The following is a 19,220-nucleotide window of genomic DNA, read 5'->3' on the forward strand; positions in this document are numbered from 1 at the left end:
GCTCTGCTGCCTGAGGGGCTTCCCTTTGAAGGGTGCTCTGGTGAGGTGACTGGATGCTGATGAGTTCATCACTGGGTTACCTCCTTCCCTGAGCTTCCAGTGCTGCCCTGACTGGCTGGCTGCCGGCTGGGGCCGCTCAGCCTGCTTGCCAGGTTGGCTGAGAGGCTGTTGGGTTCTGAGCTTCAGCAGGCTGAGGAGCTGACACCAGCAAGGCTCCTGCCACAGCTGTAATTTAACTTAATAGTTTTCAGCATGGAAAAGTGACGTCCCCATGCACACACTTATTTTCTTGGTGTGGGTGGGTTTTGCAATCACAAAAGCACCTTCAAAAAGTATGCACACTGTTTCCCATAGCTGATGGGACAAGATGTTCCTCCATAAGGGCTGATGCCACCCTTGCATCACCTACATGCTGCCCATGTCACGCATGCCTGATCCAAGTCCATGCAGATAAAGCAATAAAGCAGCCAAGTGCAGAAACAAGCTCTGAAAGACCTGAAGCCCTGCCAAGGGGAGACTGCAGGGAATTTTAAAAGGCCCTGGGAGGAAGCTGGTGGAAATCAGCTGCCACGTTGCTCAGGGGCCCCTGGAGAGCTGTGCTGGGTCAGAGGGGTGTGGAGCAGCACTGGGGCTGGACTGGATGCCCTATGGTGACTCATGGTCTTGTCCCAGCTGGCTGGGGAAATGGAGAAAGCCCAAGGGGTAGGTGTGTGAGTGAAGCTTTGGGTGTCACTTCCCCTCTTAATGATGCACCACAAAGATTGCTGCAAAAGGGCTTTGGCTTTTTTATCTTTCACAGCCTCATCTGACTGTATGCTGCAGAGAGACCTTGGCTTCTGCAGTGTTTTCTCCCAGGGTTTTCACATTTACTGTCCCTCCTGTGGTTAGCAATGGAGTAGAGTGAGGCCAAACTCTGCTTCTCTTTCCCTTCTGCTGTCTAGTGGAGGGGATACTCCCTGATGCCCCATAGTGCTGTGCCAGGGGACATCCCCAGAGGATCACAGACAGGCACTGCAGCCATTTCCCCCATGGGAACCTGATCCCAGCAACATCCTTGGTTTACCTGTTCAACTGTATGACTGTAGAACTGGGGATAAAAATGAGGTTCAGAGAGTTTCCTTCTAGAGGAGCACGCTGCCTCTTGGAGGTAGGGTCAGTTACCTCCCAGCACTGCAGGAACACACTTGCATGGCTTGGAGAAGGGCTCACAGTCACAACTCAGCTGAAGTGACTGCAGTGCCCAGACTGAGTCCCAGTGCCCACCAATGCTTCATCCTGAACTGGGAGGAGTTTGCTAGCAATCAGAGCTGAGAAAGATGGGGCATGGAAGCACTACTGAGAAAACGTGGATTTTATATCACTTTAAGAACCAATGGCAGTAGAGTCAGTCTGGGCTGCTGTCTTCCTCCCAAATCCCCATTACCTTCATAGCTCCAGAGCTGCCTCTCTCCCATGAGCTGTTCCCCAGCACTTTGCAAAGGAGGGCAGCACTGTGGTGCTGTGAGTCCCATGACACCCTGGTGGGACACAGCCTGGGCGGAGCGAAGGGGTGTTCTAGGCTATGCAGCTATTTCAGGCCTTTATCTGCTGCACTTCTCTGCTGTGTTGTGTATGAGATTCAAATGGGGCTTCTCAGAACCAAAAAGGGGTCTGAGTCATAGGCAACACTCAAGAAGTCCATTCTGAAGCTGAAGACAGCGTAATGAGGCATGAAGGATGCAGGCTGCAAATTGGCAGGCTGAGGATGCTTGGCAGGAAGTTCCTGCAAGGGAGATGCTCAGTCCTGGTTAGATACCCAGAGGAGCGATCTCCAGGCCTTGGGGTTTGCAGCACAAAACCACATCTGATGTTGTGTTGCTTACATCCTGCTCTGAATAGGAGGTCAGGCTGGGCATGTCCTTGCCTGTCCCTGACAGCGGTACTCAAGGGTTGCTTAGCTGCTATGCCATAACCACTGCAGGAACAGTACTTGGGGGTGGTAGGCACCTACTCAGCACCAGGGAAATAACTGCCACCAGCCCCTTGCCATTAGGCATGCAAACTTTCCCCTGCTCACACTTTACCCCTTGGAGTCACCCAGTAACTTGGTCACAGAATCACAGAATATATTTGGTTGGAAGAGACCTTCAAGATCATCCAGCCCAACCTTTGACCCAGCACTATAAACCAGGTACCTGAATGCCAGGTCCACATACAGCTTAAACACCTCAAGGGACGGTGACTCCACCACTGCCCTGGGCAGACCATTCTAATGGTTGATAACCATTTCAGTGAAGACATATTTCCTAATATCCAGCCTAAATTTCTGCTGGTGCAGCTTTTATCCATTTCATCTAGTCCTGTCACTTGCCACCAAGGAGAAAATTCTGTCCCATTCCTTGCTACAACCTCCCTTTGGGTAGCTGTGGAGAGCAATGAGGTTTCCCCTCAGCTCCCTCCAGACTGAAGAACCCCATTTCCCTCAGACGCTTCTTGCAGGTCATGTTCTTGAGGCCCCTCACAAGCTTTGTGGCTCTTCTCTGGACATTCTCCAGCACCCCTATGTCCTTCTTATACTGAGGGGCCTAGAACTGAACACAAGACTTGAGGTGTGGCCTCACCAGAGCTTAGTACAGGGGGATGATCACCTCTCCCTTCCTGGTGGCCACAGTAGAGCCATTTGTAATACGAGCTAGGATATCATTGGCTCTCTTGGCCACCTGAGAACATTGTTGACTCACTGTTGGCTCAACTATCAACCAATACCTCCAAGTCCCTCTCTAAGCCACAGCTTACTAACCACACATCCCCAGGTCAGTAGCTTACCATGGGGTTGTTGTGACGCAGGTGCAGGACCTGGCAGCTGGCCTTGTTGAACCTCACACAATTAACCTTGGCCCATTGGTCTAACCTGTCTAGATCCCTCTGTAAATCTTCCCTACCCTCTAGCAGATCAACACAGCCACCCAGCTTGGTGTCATCTGCAAACTTACTGAGGGTGCCCTAAATCTCCTCATCCTGATCATTAATAAAGATATTAAAGAGAACAGGCCCCAGTACTGAACCCTGGGGAACACCACTAGTGACCAGATGCTAGCTAGATTTAACTTTGGTCAGCTTGACTTCACTAAGCCCTCTGCCCTCATCTGCAGCTGGGGAGTTGAGAGACAGGCTGTGGGTTTAGGATTGCATCAGTGATAGGAGGGTGTTGCTCGTCCCAGAGAGATACACCATGCTCCAGGATTGAATATAGGAATGGGTCCTTCCCTTTTCTTCCATGCATAAGCTTCTCCTGAGACAGCTCCCCTGCAGAAAAGTTCCCTTTCTTTTGTGCCTGCCTTGGGGAAAAAGAAAAAGAAAAAAAAAACCAAACCAAACAAAGCCCCAAACCCGATAAGCTCTGTTTACCCACCCAGATAGCTCCAAACAGCTGGCAGTGTGGTTTATGCCAGGGCTGGTGCATGCCAGGACTGCCCAGAGCCACATCAGCCTTGCTGCTGCCTCCCCTTGCAGCCTTCACTGATACTAAGCATGTGAGCCAGGCCTGGTAGGAGAAGATGAAGGTCCCCTTGGCATCACCCTGGTGAGGTGGCAGAGGCTGGGGCCACCCAGGAATGTCTCCCACTGCTGTAGTTGCCTCGGGGCTCAAGGTTGCCTTCTCACTGAGCATAACTGCCTGCACCTAAATTTTGACATCTCTTGCTCAGAATTTGTAGCTGGGCCCTTCCACTGAGCTCTGCAACTCAGAGCACTCACAGGAATCATGCACCCCATGCATGCCAGCACTCTGGGATGCTGCACCTGGCATGCTGCACCTGGCTGCACTGCCTCTTCCAGCACCTGGGATAGACATTGCTGTTGGATTGGCAGGGCCAATGTTTCCACAGATTTGGGATTTCTGAACCCAGGGTTGTGGGTGAGCATGGCTCCACCCATCTGTACTGCTTAGAAGAACAGCAAAGCCCCTTCCCTGCTGCCTACTACTAGGGAAGTGATGAGCTCTGTGGGGTCCATCTGGAAACTCAGGTGTGGGCATATACCCCCATTCTGGTCACTGAAACGTTGTGGTAATGAAAAATCCTTTCCCTTGCCTGGTATAGTCAGTAGATGCTGCTTTTTGGCACAAGGTGGCAGCCAAAGCCCAGCTTATTTTCAGCCAGGCCACGACCAGGTCTTTGGAGCGCTAGGCTCTACCATAACCTGCCACGGTGAGCCTTGTCCCCCGAGACTTTGGGGATGTATGTCCTCCTCCCTGTCGCGGGTCAGTGTTATGGGAGGGACAAGTCCTTCCCCAGGAGACAGCCTCACCAGGCACAAACAGCACCGAGGGAGCACCAGCTTGGGTCAGTTGGCCAAACTGTCCATAGTGGCACAAATCAGAGGGTGGTACACTTTGCAGTGTGTCCCTTACAAGCACACATCCATCAGGTCAGTGTAGGACCCCAGCAACTGCCTACTTGTGTACCAGAGCTGACACATCCCTGAGGGAGGGCAGCAGCCTGGGGGTTGCACCCCTTTCATTCATCCTCTAAAGAAAGGCAGGCTCTGGGCACTGAGACCTCTCTGCTCAGATGCATGGCATTGAGGACCTCCAAGTCATGGGGCAACCCTGCCCATGGGCACCCATAGTTTGCATCTCAATTGTCCTGGCTTTGCTTCACATTCCTTTTGTGATGGGATGTGGGGATAAGGAATATGCCAGTGGACTCCAGTCCTGCAGATCCTGGATTAGAGACGGTTCAGGATGAGGCCACACCACGTACATGGCTGCTACAAGGACCTTCTTTCAGGGCCTTCCTATGCAAAAAGGAGCAATGCAGGCATGGGAGAAATGAGCCAGTATGGTAACAGGGAATCACAGAAATCATTTAGGTCAGAAGAGACATTTAAGATCATGGAGTTCAGCTACCAAACTAACACTTCCACTGTCCAGTCCACCAAATGATGGGTTCTTCTCTGCCTTCATGGGATACAGAGAAACCCTGGGGTCTTGTAATAACCAGCCCAATGTGGGGGTGTTAGGATGCATTAAAAGTGTTGACAGGCTTCTCACCAGAGGTGTCCATGCACCTCTAGCAAAGGGATGGAGAGAGGTATTTTTACAAAGTCACGATGCTGTGGGAACTCTGGCTGTTTGGTATCAGGTCTCACTTCTTGGGGTTCACCGTTTTCCTGTGTCCTGTTGTCTCCATCTGCCTGTTGCAGATTGGAGGCCCAAGACTCCCTATGGATGTGTTCAGTGAGACAGCCATGAGAAGGCATGGTAGGCTCCCATTTCTTCCCTCTGTTTATGCATGCACTGCAGATGCATTTTTGTAAGAACAAGAACTGTGAAGCTCATGCCATGAGATAATTCAGTGAATCTTCCTGATGATGCCTGGCTTAGACTTGGGGTTTACCTGTGTTCCCAAAGCAGCCAAAGCTGCATTGTACTGGTTCCATCTTGATGTGCACCCTTTCCAATCTTCTGTTGGCTCATCTGTCATGAGAACACATATGAATGTTGCTGATGTGATAGACCTTTGTACAGGTCTGCACCAACTAGTATTTCCTTTGGATTTATATTTAAATCTCATGCCAGATTGGTTTCCCCCTTGTTGTTGCTATAAACCAAGACTCAGCTACCTGAAGTTGGGAGCTAGGCACCCCTGACCATTCCCGTTATTGCAGGACTCCACTTTCCAGGCACTGCACCTTCATTTTAAAAGGGTCTGTTCCCAGCTTCTGCAGGAAAGTAGTGGAAAGTTGCTTCACCGAACAGTTGATTTTCCCCTCTGTGCATCTTAAACACATCTTGAATCTGCATCTGTAGAATGGGTCAGAAGGAGCTTATGGAGCAAAGGGACAGTTTTGAAGGAGAGGTTGTTCTATCTGCCAGCATTATCAGGCAGGGCTGAGCAGCATGAGTCAGCTTCTGCACTGCCAGTGTGTCTGTCAGCACCCCAAAAAGCCCTGAGCATGGATGTGTGTACAAGTACTCTCTGTGCTCAGATGTGCAGACACACCCAGCACCACAGTAGGGGCATCCCTGTGCTCAGTGTGTGGCAGGTAATGGAGAGGAAAAAACTTCCTGCCCTGAACACAGCTGCTCATAACCTCTGACCTCTGCTCATACTGGCATACAGTCCTCCCAGAGGTTTTGGCATGCTGCTTGCGGAGAGAATGGGAGCTTCAGCTCTCCTGAGCCCACTGATTTGCTGGCTAGAGAAATGTCCACTCTGGCTGTTATTTCTGTTTTAGTTTCTCCCAGTCAAAGGGACGTTTTGGAACAAATGGCTCTTGCTTAGCCCTTTCAGCTCATGGTGCCCTGCTTTTTCCCCTGTGCCTGCCCTTCATTTCAGTGAAAACACTCAATCTCTCTGTAGGCTCTTGGGAGGATTGAGAATTAAATGATGCAAAAATGCTGCCAGCTGCTTGCATGAGGCTCCTTGGGTGAGTCTCATGAGCTCAGCGCAGGTGGGAGTGCAAGCAAATGAAGTCACAATCATGAAAGAGGCAGGAGCCCTGTCTCTGAGCACCATGACTGCCCCTGCCCCAGTAAATCACCTGCTGGGGTGCAGATTTCTGGTGGTGTGGTGGGGAGACATGAGCGTGGTCAGGGACTGAGTGAAGGTCTTGCAGTTGTGGGGTTTGCACTACATTTGTGGAGGATGCCACAACAACATTAGCAGTAAGAGCAATGGAGGGGACATGGATTTGGGTTCTTCACAGCAGTTTCCAACCCAGAGGACCTGCTTTCATAGCTTTCACACTTAGATCTGAAAAAAAACCCAAATGAAAATTAAGTGCCACTAGCAAAATGTGTTTGATTTTAGTTAAGAGAGAAGAAAAACACAACCTAAATGTGATCTCATGGTGATAAATGTCACTTGCTGATGCAACTTATGCCATTAAGTAAGTCCTTTGGTCACCATATCCATGCTATGGAGGAAAAGGGGCATAACCAGGATAGCTTTTGTAATAAAAATGTATATTTTTATGTATTTTATACTTAATATTTCCTGGCAGTGGTATCATTAAACACCACTTATTAAGACTACGGTAACTTATTTACAGAATAAGCATTCCCAGGTTCAATTATTCGGTTGTGGTTTTTATACTCCATACATAAAGACAGTTAAATGATTTAAGCACAGATCTAACCTTTCCAATACAGCAATTCAAATTGGAAATACAGGTGCTGTGATCTGTGGGTTTCACACAAATGGGATTCCACGGCAGACCGGTCAGGGACTCATGACTTGCTCCTCTGTCTGGTATCTTCCCAGATGCTGTGGCTATAATTCAAGCAGTCCTTGGCTCGGAGAGGGCTAGGGGACCTCTCTCTTGTTGTGCCCAGTTCACAGTCTGGAGCTTGCCCTTTGCTCAGAGAGGGTTAAGTGGGCTCTCTCTTGTGTGCTCCCTCACTGGGCTCTAGCCTCTTCTGGAATTCAGTTCCCTTGGAGCTTTTCCTCTTTCTGCCTTGGTCCAGGTGCAAGGCCTGGGTGAAGTTTTTGATCTGCTCGAGCAGATTCTTCAGCTGCTACTCCAGCAGCATTTGGCTCTTGTTGATGTCTGGGTAAGGGCAAGGCAAGTTGCCTGACTTCTTGGCTGGTTTAAATACTGTCCCAAGACAATTAATGCCCTTTGTTGACACAGAACCCTGATAACTGGACTAATAGGATGGTGCATATCCGAACATGGGCAGGGGCAGACACAGTTCACAGCTGTGTTACAAAGTTAATTACACGTGATACATGTATATCTGGACCCCCGGAAGCGTCCAGGTTTGCACACTCACAGGTGCTTACAATGTTAATCACACATGCTATACATTTACCTTGGCCATCTGGACCCCAGGAACTGTCCAGGTAAACACATTTCACCTTTTAAATCCCTATTTTTTATTCAATTTCCATTTATGTTTTATTACCCATACATTCAATACATACACCTCAAATCATCCATTTAAATTAACTTCCAAATTTTATTATATACTATAACCCCTAAAAATACTAATAACCCTTTTCATTATGCATCAATATCTATTTACAATCACATTTCTTCTAAATATTAAACTTTCCCCAGTCATATCAAACCTTTTACCATATCCACATTCATCCCACCAACCATTCAATATTCAAACCCCCCATCCAATTTATTATCATTTCAACCACACATTTCACCCTATTCCACCAACACACCCATATTATCCTTTTTATATTACTCACACCATCCTACAAACATATACTCCCCACTCATATCCATCCCCTATTATCTTCATTTTCCACTCTTCACAATAACCATCCAACCATATCCTACTAACACCTTAAAAAACCCCCAACATCATAAAACCTTCCCCCTTTATAAAACACTACCAATCAAATCTAAAAATCTACAACCACCCCTTCCATCTTTTCATACAACCTATACATCATATCCATATATCACCCCATCCCCTCATCCACTTCTATTCATCTAACTTACACCCCTCATCGTACTATCACCAAATTTTCACATTTTTTTAAACCCGCTTCTCCCAAATCTCCATTCAATCTCCACCATCACACCCCCTCCATACCCCTAATTTCTCCTATCCACAATCTATATTACTTTATATCCCCCACTCCCAACCTCCACTCCCTCTCTATTATCATCTCCTCATTTCTCCCCATCATCCTTTCCCCTCTCCCTCATTATCCCCACTCCTTCCCTCCAAATTAATTTCCCCTCTCCAAATACCCCTAACCTCCACTAAATCATTCCTAAATCATCACACCAACAATATATTTCTCCCTACATATTTTTAAACATATCCTTCACATATCTCCTACTATATTCTCCTTTCCCTCTCAATCCTCATAAACAATTAACAAACTCATCCCCCATCCTTCACCATCAACCTACCACCCCCCATCCCTTCAATCACCCATTTCCTCTAAAAAAAACCTCCTTATCCCAAATCTATCCATTTCATCCCCACATATTTCTCCATCCCCCATATTCCTCCCCCCACCCCCCCCCCCCCCCCCCCTCCCACCTCCCACCTCCCCTCTCCCTATAGAAAAGAGAGAGTGCACTCCACATGATCCTGACCTCACTGATGCCACTGTGTCTTCCACTCAGTACCAATGTATGTTTCTCTATACATTTTACAGATCATGACATCCTAAACATGATCCTCATCACCACTACCTATGTGTGACACTCTTCAGACTATCTCCGCACATAGTCTATCTTAGTTTTCACATCCTTCCACCATTTAAATTTCTAGATGCTCATCTGACACTTAGATTCAGTAACATAAGGATGAGTATCCCTAAGTAAAACAGAGTATAGAGTTCTGTCTCTATCTGCCATCTACTATGTCCTCACCCCCTTCTTCACAAACAAGAGAGCACTCTCACTCTGCACCCTCCACTCTATCTGTACTTGTACTAAATACTCACCCAGTCCACATGTCACTGTTAATCTACAATTTCTCCCACCCCCCTACTCAAATTATACACCTCATCACCTGCCCATTATCTGTGTCCAATTTGTCAGACCCGTGTGTCATTCTCTTTCCGCTCCTGCAACCCTTCCTGTCAACACTCTCACAATATATACCTTTCCAAAGATCTCCCAGATCAATGTATGTACATAAACACAGTCACTCCAAACTGCCGTATAATGTCCACATTCACACTCCTCCATCGCCGCGCTATAAATCTCCATGCTCCCTCTCTGCCCTCCTCGTTAGAACCCTCCATCCACCTCGTGTGTGTCCACTAACCTAATGAACTCTTCGTTTGATTTATCACTTGCTTGTGTATGTCTATGTACAATATACACTAAATCTATTTCTTCAACTACATTCCTCACTCCACTCAGTCACACCCTTTCTAGTCGCCCACTACTACTATTTATCAAGAGATACCGTCAACTTCAAGCCATGTGTTAAACTTGTCATTGTTCAGTGTTGCCTCCTAAAGAACACGCAATGTGACTTTAACTCTCATCCCTCTGTCGTCAGCTGTGAGTACCCCATATCACACCCTCAGATCACAATCACCACACTGTCTCCCCACACCAATATGCATCACTCAGCATACAGTCAGCTAATACACCTTACTACAATAGAACATACACCATTAACTTCATCTCGCTACAACTCACCCCACCATCCCCAAAGATATGCGCAACCGTGTCCAACTTCTCCCTGCTCTCACTCCACAATCATCTCACCACCAATCCTCACTGACCCAACACCCCTTCACATCCAATCCCTTGAGTTCTACACTCCTACTTTCTGTCCATCCTTTCCAAATACGCTGAATGCTCACTCAGTCTCATTACTCTACACCAAGTTTCATATCCCCTGTGCATATATAACTATCCCCACCACACATATTGTCTCCCCTATAGTGATTCTTTCCTTATCGTTGTTCTTGCTCCTCTGTCTGTCTCGCTCCTCACTACGTGAGTGTGTATGATCCAAATATAATCTATCTCTTGTAGTGTATGTCATAGTTATCTATAAACCCATGTTACTGACAGTGCTCATTCACCTGACCTCTCCACTACAAGCGTACATGCCCTAACATTAAGACTCATATATACACACTTATTTGACACTAATCTACACTTGTTATTCTCCGAACATGTTGTAATACTGTCTGTGAAAAAGTGTGCTCTTGTCTACAGATAAGAAGCCACCCCACGCCGCCCCTCCCCCCCTTCGCACAGACTCCTATCCATACCTCCATGCACGTCTTCACCACTAGCTTATTCTGTTCTCTACATGTCGCTGTTCGTCACCTCCTTAAACTTAACTATACTTAACTCCAGCTTTTTAGTGCCTAACACACTTGTTGCCTATACCCTCCTAACAACTCTTATATGTGTCTGACTACGTAACTGTGCTCCTTGCGTCCCCATCGCGAATGATTCATCTTGCGTTCCCTCCCCCCAGAAATCGTAGGAGTGTACCACATTATATCCCTACATAGAGAGAAACTTATATCGATATTCCACCGTCAGATACCAACTGTCAGACTTTGTCAGATACAACGTATCTCCTCGCCTCTCTCCCAACTCCTTGTTGTCCTCATACAGTCCCACTTTATCCAACATATTCTCCTCCACCCCACTCCCCTCCCCATCCCAACCACTTCAGATCTGAAGAAAGATAAATACACTCTCATTTGTATCTTTCCTGATAGATCAGAAATGTATCGTATAATACACTCACATATAATCAGAATCCACTCTCATCGTCTCATCCATAGCCATATATTCCCCATGTGTTCGAGTAGTTCCATCCTGCATATCTCACCCCTAGACTATAGCTCAGATCTCTCTCCACCTACCCCACACTTCCCCCTAGTGTATAATCACTCTCTATAATGACAATATCCATAGTCATACAGATCTATAGTCAATTGCATACCAAATGTGTAACACCACAAGTTGATCACATTCCCGCCAAGTCTTAAGCCAGACCCAGAACTATCCCCACCACTTACACACTGTAAACCACATCCATCAATTCAGACAAACTAATCAACATAACAGTTGTACACCCTGTCCCAAAATTCTCTCCTCATACAATTAAATTATAAAAAACTCCCATTCACCACTTCCTATCTCCCCAACCCCCCATTCAACAACCACCTTCCTCTAATCCATCAACTCCTCATCGCACTGTCTGTCCCATCCATAATATTGCACTCATCCTCAACCTCATATTCAGTCATCACCCTCTTTCTGTCTGTAATAAACTATACCACATGTGACCATCTTGAACGCAACAATGTCTGACAATGTACGAACCACTCTAATTCTCTGTACCCACCGCCATATCGCGACGTTGTGTACAATATGTGCCCTGATACTCATCTAAATGATCCATCACCACACGTGTGTGCTCAGTACCTGCTCATATGACTCATAAAATACCAGAATTCAATAGACTGGCTCCAGACTCAAGAACTTCTTGACTCTTCTTCTGCAGAGACAAATACCCTATCAAGTGATCACCACACCCCAAGTATGTTCTGAGTCGTGTCGCACCCAAACCAACCCTATTCCACTCCTTACTCCCAAAACTGCAAGTAGACCTGAGTATCATCGTCCACCACAGTGTTCTTCCACTTACACACTCTAATACAGTGTGTGTCGTCCTAACATAGTCTCCCCCATATCATGTGACCGTATCTCACACTATCACCTCGCTTTCCTCCTCATCACGCTAACACACTACCCTCTAGACATCCTCCTGTGTCCACTAATAACCTCGCACACCAATATCAATGTGATCCCGCCTCTGTACACTAGTCTCTGTGCAAATCTGCCGTGTGCCCACTCACCAACACACTCACACTCGTACCCACCCACCTCCTTGCATGACACACTCCAATTGTCATCGTCTCAACATCCTACCGCGTGTGACTGAGCTATATCACACAACCATGCTAGTGTCACACACAACAATAAATTTTTGTTAGAAGATTCATGTAAAGAAACATCAACCTTGTAGCATCTAGAGCTACACTTAGACAACCAGACTTACGTGTGACTGTCAAACGTATGTGTCACATCCTATCCCCAGCAAGTAATGTCTCCCACAGAATACCCTTCTGAGATATTAGTGCGTGCTCTGTTCACGCACTATCCAGATTCACTAGTCTCCGCTAAACTGGTTATGTTCCATTCCTACAATGAGTGTAATTGTTCATGATATCTACGTCCCAGAAGAAATCCAATACCATCGCGCCATCTCTGCCCCCCCCTGTAGCCCACGTGAACCTATTCCAATATATTTTGTCTCTCTCACTGTGATTCTCTAGACCTCACCCCCATCCTCTGTGAGTCCTCTCCGCTACTGCCGATATAACCTGATCACACCCTATCACCGTGTTAACTTTACAACCATCCCTACTCACATACTCACACAAACCACGGTCCCATCCCCATTCACCAAAAAAGTATAAGTGTCACAGAATGCTCTCACCACCATCCCCCTACTCCACACTCCTCCATCCACACCACTTAGATAACGTGTCCCCCCTCCCCGCCTCCCCGTTAAACCTATCTCCCCACAATTTGTGCCACCACATGTCAATCCAGTGCCCGCCCAATTATATCCTTATCTATATACGATCTTCTTACTTAAGAGAATGTTTGTCTCACCCAAAAACACTATACAGCACCATAGAACCTAAACACTCCACACAATAACACTTCACACATACCATAATCGTGATCACGAACATACAGCACCACTCTATCTCACGTAATATGTGTAGAGAAACACCTACTATACCGTCAATGATTAGCATATATACCTCCCTTCACATCATCTTTCTCCCCTCACAGACTGTGTCTGTGATCCATTGTTGTGTAATGATATCACACCTTGTAATACCCTCGCCTATCCTCCCTCTATAATTTACCCCACCTATCGATTTCATCCCATCACCCACCACCCACATCATAATCCCAATCCTCTACCGTTGTTTGTATCTACTCATACTGCTAGAGATACCCTGACCACTCATCCTGTCCCTCACATGTGTTCAATAGCTTTTGTGTCACATTATGTCCTGTACACACCAAATCCCACTTGATAACATGTAAATTATCACATGTGCAAGTCCTCCGAGTCTGTTACATCTCCTCCCCTATCTATAGCCACATCCGTGCACTTTAGATAGAAAGAAGATACCTATAAGGTTCAGATACTTTGTCAACCCTAGTCACCGCCCACCCTCGTGATGTATCTCATGTCTCCGCTCCCTAGAATGTTCGTGATATCTGTAGTAGTGTCCTCATCCCCAATCGCTGTCTGTATGAATGTGTCAATTTCCTCAACCTTAACTGAACAATTATCATTCTCTATCAAACTTGTGCGTGACGCCTGAGAAATATCACTCCTACAATAAGAGAGATCACGTTGTGATATGATCATATAGAATCAGCCAATGTGTCCACGTCACAGTGTGTATCACTGTCTGTCCTATCTTACCTCTGCTGTAAATCTGTCCTCTTCACTAGATAATATCATAATTCTATCCCGTATCATATCCCTATTCACATTGTTCATTCGAACAAAGTATAAAATTGCGTTCCTTGATGTGTCTATCTGTGTACCAAATGTGTCCACAAGTAGACTCACTAGTCCATTCATTCTCTCTCCCTTTCCCTCCCTTAATCTGAATCGTACAGAATCCCTGAAAGCCATCTCTTACACACTCGCGTGCATTCCCGTTCATCACAGTCATATCAAGAGTTATATTATAATCTCCACCCCATATCCACTATTATCTGTCTTCCCCTCCTCAGTCATAACATACCCCTCAGTGACACGTGTGACTGACCACCCCACAAACATGCAACCATACCTCATGTGTATGAGTAAACTATATATCACCCTCACTCGCTCGATCTTCTCCTTTCTCTACCCTTACGCTGTTGTGTATAAGACTTCTCCTTACACCACGACATTATGTGAAATGACTTCAGTCCTCTCTATTGATCCTTACCAAACCCACTGTCTAATACAACGTCATATAAGCACCACTCCCAATGTGTATCCCCACTCCGTGTCCCTTCATGTTGTGACTGTGTGCACTACTACATACATAACAACCCACCAATAGTCACCTAGTTGTTCAAGACTAACTAACATAATCTCATTCTTCACCTTGCCCCCCTCTATATAAATCCCTACCTGTACCCCTGTAACTACACCATCAAACAACGTCATCACAGTTGTTATGACCCTCGCCGTCACACCCACATGCCCCTAATTGCATTTCTACCCTCAATCTCTCTAGCTGTTCCACGATCCAGAACTACTGTCTTCTCTAGATCTATTGTGTGTCTATATCAATCACACCACTTTGTATGTACTGTCTTGTTGCACCCATATGTCACTCCCATCCCTAATGTTCCTCCCTACGCTGCTCTCAACACACTCTACTACACCAATCAACCATTCTCTCGCTACAGTATTCCCTGTGTATGTGTGTCAATAACATCTGACAATTCTCCAACGTCCTTGTCCCTCCTTCCTGATGTCCTAATTCCACTGAATGTCTCCACCTAAGACAGATGTGTTACCACTCCTCTCTTGTTGTCACCGCTAAATATCTCCCATAAGACTAAATCCTAATGTTCACGTTCGTGTAACAAAGGAGATTACCTCTCTCCATGTTCGCAGAATTTTCCTATGACCTGTGTACTCGTCCCACCCACCCCTTCACTAATGTTAAACATCCAACCTCCCCCATCATCACCTACGACGCACTCATTCATAGAATGATCACATATAGATGCCTGCTCCCCTCCTCAAACTGATACCCTTTCATCTAATTCCATAGACTCCCCTATCTCCACTCTCTCATAGCCCATTATACTGTATTGTGTGACACTGAAGAAATAAATATACCAAAAACGTCTTACTCAAGTATCACGTGTGTGTGTTCCATCATATCCAATACCTTATACCCCTCCTGAATCCACATGAATATAGTGTGTGCTCTTGCATCAAATCACATTTAATGCACTCGTTCTACTCCCCTCATCATTGTCGTCACACCTCTCATATACCTCCCCCCACTTCTGAATCTCCTAACTAATACACCCCACCATCGTCCACTCACACCTCGACCATCGCATTATACAGTATAAATCCGCTCCAACCCACCACTCTCTCACACTCCTGAAGATACCAAGATAACTACCATGCCTCCACTTCAACACCCCCACAATACCTTCTTCTACACTCTAACATTCCCCCTCCTATACTATAATAAGAGATCAAACTACCTAGTAGAAGTATCTCTCTTGTACTCAGAAATTAGATCTACACTAAAGTTTCGCATCACCTCACGTCTGTCACCTCTACCCTTCTCACCTATACCTCTCCCTCTCACAGTCACAAACTACTTACGCAATGTTGTGTTCCCTAACACCAGACTGTGTGTGCTATACTATTCATCGTTGCATGTGACTGTCCAATAACCTATCCCCCTCACACACCATTACCTACATGTATGTCACACTCACTACTACTAGTCTATACTGGAATATACACCTCTCATCTGAGAATTTAATCACTGTTAAAATCAATATTTAGAAATCCTCACTCTTCGATCCTCGTATCAAGCGTTAATCTCTTCATGTCCACCCTGTTTGATCGTCCTATCGGTCTTTCACTTATAGTGTTGTACCGTCATCCTTCCCTCATCATTATTATTTCTGTGTCCCTCTGTTAAGACACTCATCAATGTCTCTACCAAGTCCATTACAGTATTATCAGTCCTGTCTGTCATATGTCATAATACTGTGTATTGAGTAGTAAGATATCTTTCTCCCTCTCATGAATATTCATTAGATTGCTTCACCATGTTGTCATCAGATTTCGTTAGTATCAATGTTGTCTGTTCACAAATTGTTTGCCTGCTAGAACTATTCCCCAAGATTTCTAGTTATAATTCCTGTTCAATGCTCTGAGTGCACATCATTCCCTGGTAGCACATATAGTCATCTCCCCCCTCCTAATCTTCCGTGTTGATCAATGTGTGTTATATTCTAGTCCCTACCCAGTAACACTCCTCTCCCGCAGAGATCACACCAAATCAGCTTCAAACACTCATCTACAGATAACTTCCGCATCACAGTCCTACAACCCCCAAATCAACGCTGTATGTTCCTATCTGTAAAGAATACACTCCAAACCACTCCTCAAGACACCAAAGAGCCTTCATCGCTGATTTACCTCTCACTACACATATGAGAATGTGTCCTACGACCATCAAATGCTTATAGTGCCCTCTCTCACCCTCTCCACACTATTTTCCACTCCCTATCACACAACAATCTATCACACTCCATCCAACTTGTGTTCCTTGTACTCCAACCAAAAGTGTGTGGTCTGTACGTTCTAGTATCGTCTGTGCCCACTTATCCCCAGATGTATTCATTCGTTGATCAATTATAATCTCGTGCCTAACCCTGTCTCACTGTTATTAAATACACTACTACAATACTTTCTTCACACCTTAAATTCTCCCCCCTCGACTCCGTGTCGCATTGACGTGATTAATCGTCCAGTACCACTCATGTTCCTCAATAACTGTTACTCAGAATGTATATCAACATACAGTCCTAATTAACTTCCTCAAGTGTATATAACTAGATTCTTGTGTGTTCCCACCCCCACTCGCCGTCCCCCGCCCGCTTTCTATTGTCTTGTCTCATCATTACAAGTACCATGTCCTCACACCAACACATCGAGTAAACGAGTCTTCCATCTACCTATATGTTCTAGTATCTTCTTACTCCACACTTTACATCCATGCCTCTATACATCATCTACGATATATTCACCCTCTAAATAGTACATCACCTCTATTCAGACGCTATTATCAGTCAAAATGATGACTGTTCGATGACTGTCCCTCCACCAGCTAGTTATGCTTGCTTCACTCGGACCTGCTCCACAGTCTGTGCTCGCAACATTTAAGCCTGTCACTTTCATTGCCCTCCATCCATAGAGTTTCCACCTCATCCTTCGTGCCAGCCATCTTGCCGATACATGCACCCCTAAGTGTCCTATCTTAACATATGATCTTTGCTGTGACCTACCAAAATTTGTTCACCATATAAAAGAGACCCAGACAAATCTACAAGAGACTGAACATCTACACCGTCACTGTGAATAATCACACTCTTATACTCGTCCACTACAATCAAAAAGTCTAAATCTCTAGATCCCCTCATGTTCCCCACGATCTGTCTTCTCAGCAACGTCACTGATATTCATTCTCACTAATCACCCCCAACACCATGATGCCCCCTTGTGTCAGCCCACCACACCTTAATGCCTCACGTGTGTATGTCACTTTATATGTCATGTTATCTTCTTGTATATCCCTCCATCATAATCACCCTTTTCAACATTGTGTCGTGAGCTTGTCTGACCCTATCAATGAGTTCACTTCTATGAGTCATTCATACTGCAACCAGTTGTCCTCCATCCAATGAACATTCACACCTACCCCCATCCGTGGCACAGTAACGGTTGCAGCTAGCACTCCACTCTATAGAAACACTCTTAGAAGAGATTTTGAAATGCTTCTATAAAAACATCTGTGTCCTGTATCACCCCAAAAATTACTATGTTGTGACCTCTATGTCAGTGCTCCTCCACCTACCCTGCAGTGTCAACAGTTCCATACTGCTCCATATTTGCTCTAACATCTGTCCTGCAAGACCTCACACCTACTTGTATCCCCACATCCATCTGTCATCTGACTCACCGTCACACACAGACATCTGACGTTCAGTCTACTAGTCTTTCTTATATGAATGGAAAAACGATGCCACCTACTACGTGATGTGACTTACATTCAAACAAGATAATAATACCCAAATGTAAGAGCACTCCCTGTTACTGGTGTATAGCCCTAGAGAAAGATAAAACTCCCTCATGCTCCATCTTCAGACAGTCCATTGTGAACCAAGAGATCCTCCCGCGTATCCCGCTCCAATACCCTCATCACTGTCCCACATTTATAGTGTACCACTAAGTGACCGTGTATCTATATATATGTATAAACCCTGCCTCTTATAATAACTCTTTAGTTGAGACACACTATACAAAAAGATCACAACCCAACCATTGTCTACTCCCATCACTCATAAAATACAACACACTCATGTAATAGTGTTGTCAAACCTCTCTCACACTCCTAATTCTAAGATGGTCAATGCCATACTGTCTCCTACAAGATACACTCACCTACTCTGCACCTATCCATGCATAACACTCAGTCACAACATTAGTGTGACTTAAATACAAATATTATTTAATCTGAATACTCATGTTACAGTCTGTGTCCCTATCCACTTAAAAATAGTTCCCTCTTACTGCTCTAACTGTATCTAATAGAGAATCATTCCCTCTTAGTTAATAATAAGTCGTAATCTAGACTTGTTCACCCCCATCACCTATACTTCTAGACCACTCAGATACAGAATCACCATATGCTACCTAAACTCCTCTCTATATACCGTCAACAATCCCATAAGCTCACACTCTCCGTCAGATTTCCTAAATGTAGAAAGACTCTACAGATCATCACTACATACCCCATATTGAGACTATTATACCAGGACCCACTTAGTATTCTCCATATGTACACATCTACCAGAGTCCAGATATCTAACTTTTTCAACTGTGATCTTCATTTTACTATAGTGCTCACATGTAC

This window comes from Indicator indicator (genome assembly GCF_027791375.1).
Source record: "Indicator indicator isolate 239-I01 chromosome Z unlocalized genomic scaffold, UM_Iind_1.1 iindZ_random_scaffold_45, whole genome shotgun sequence".
Lineage (NCBI taxonomy): Eukaryota > Metazoa > Chordata > Aves > Piciformes > Indicatoridae > Indicator > Indicator indicator.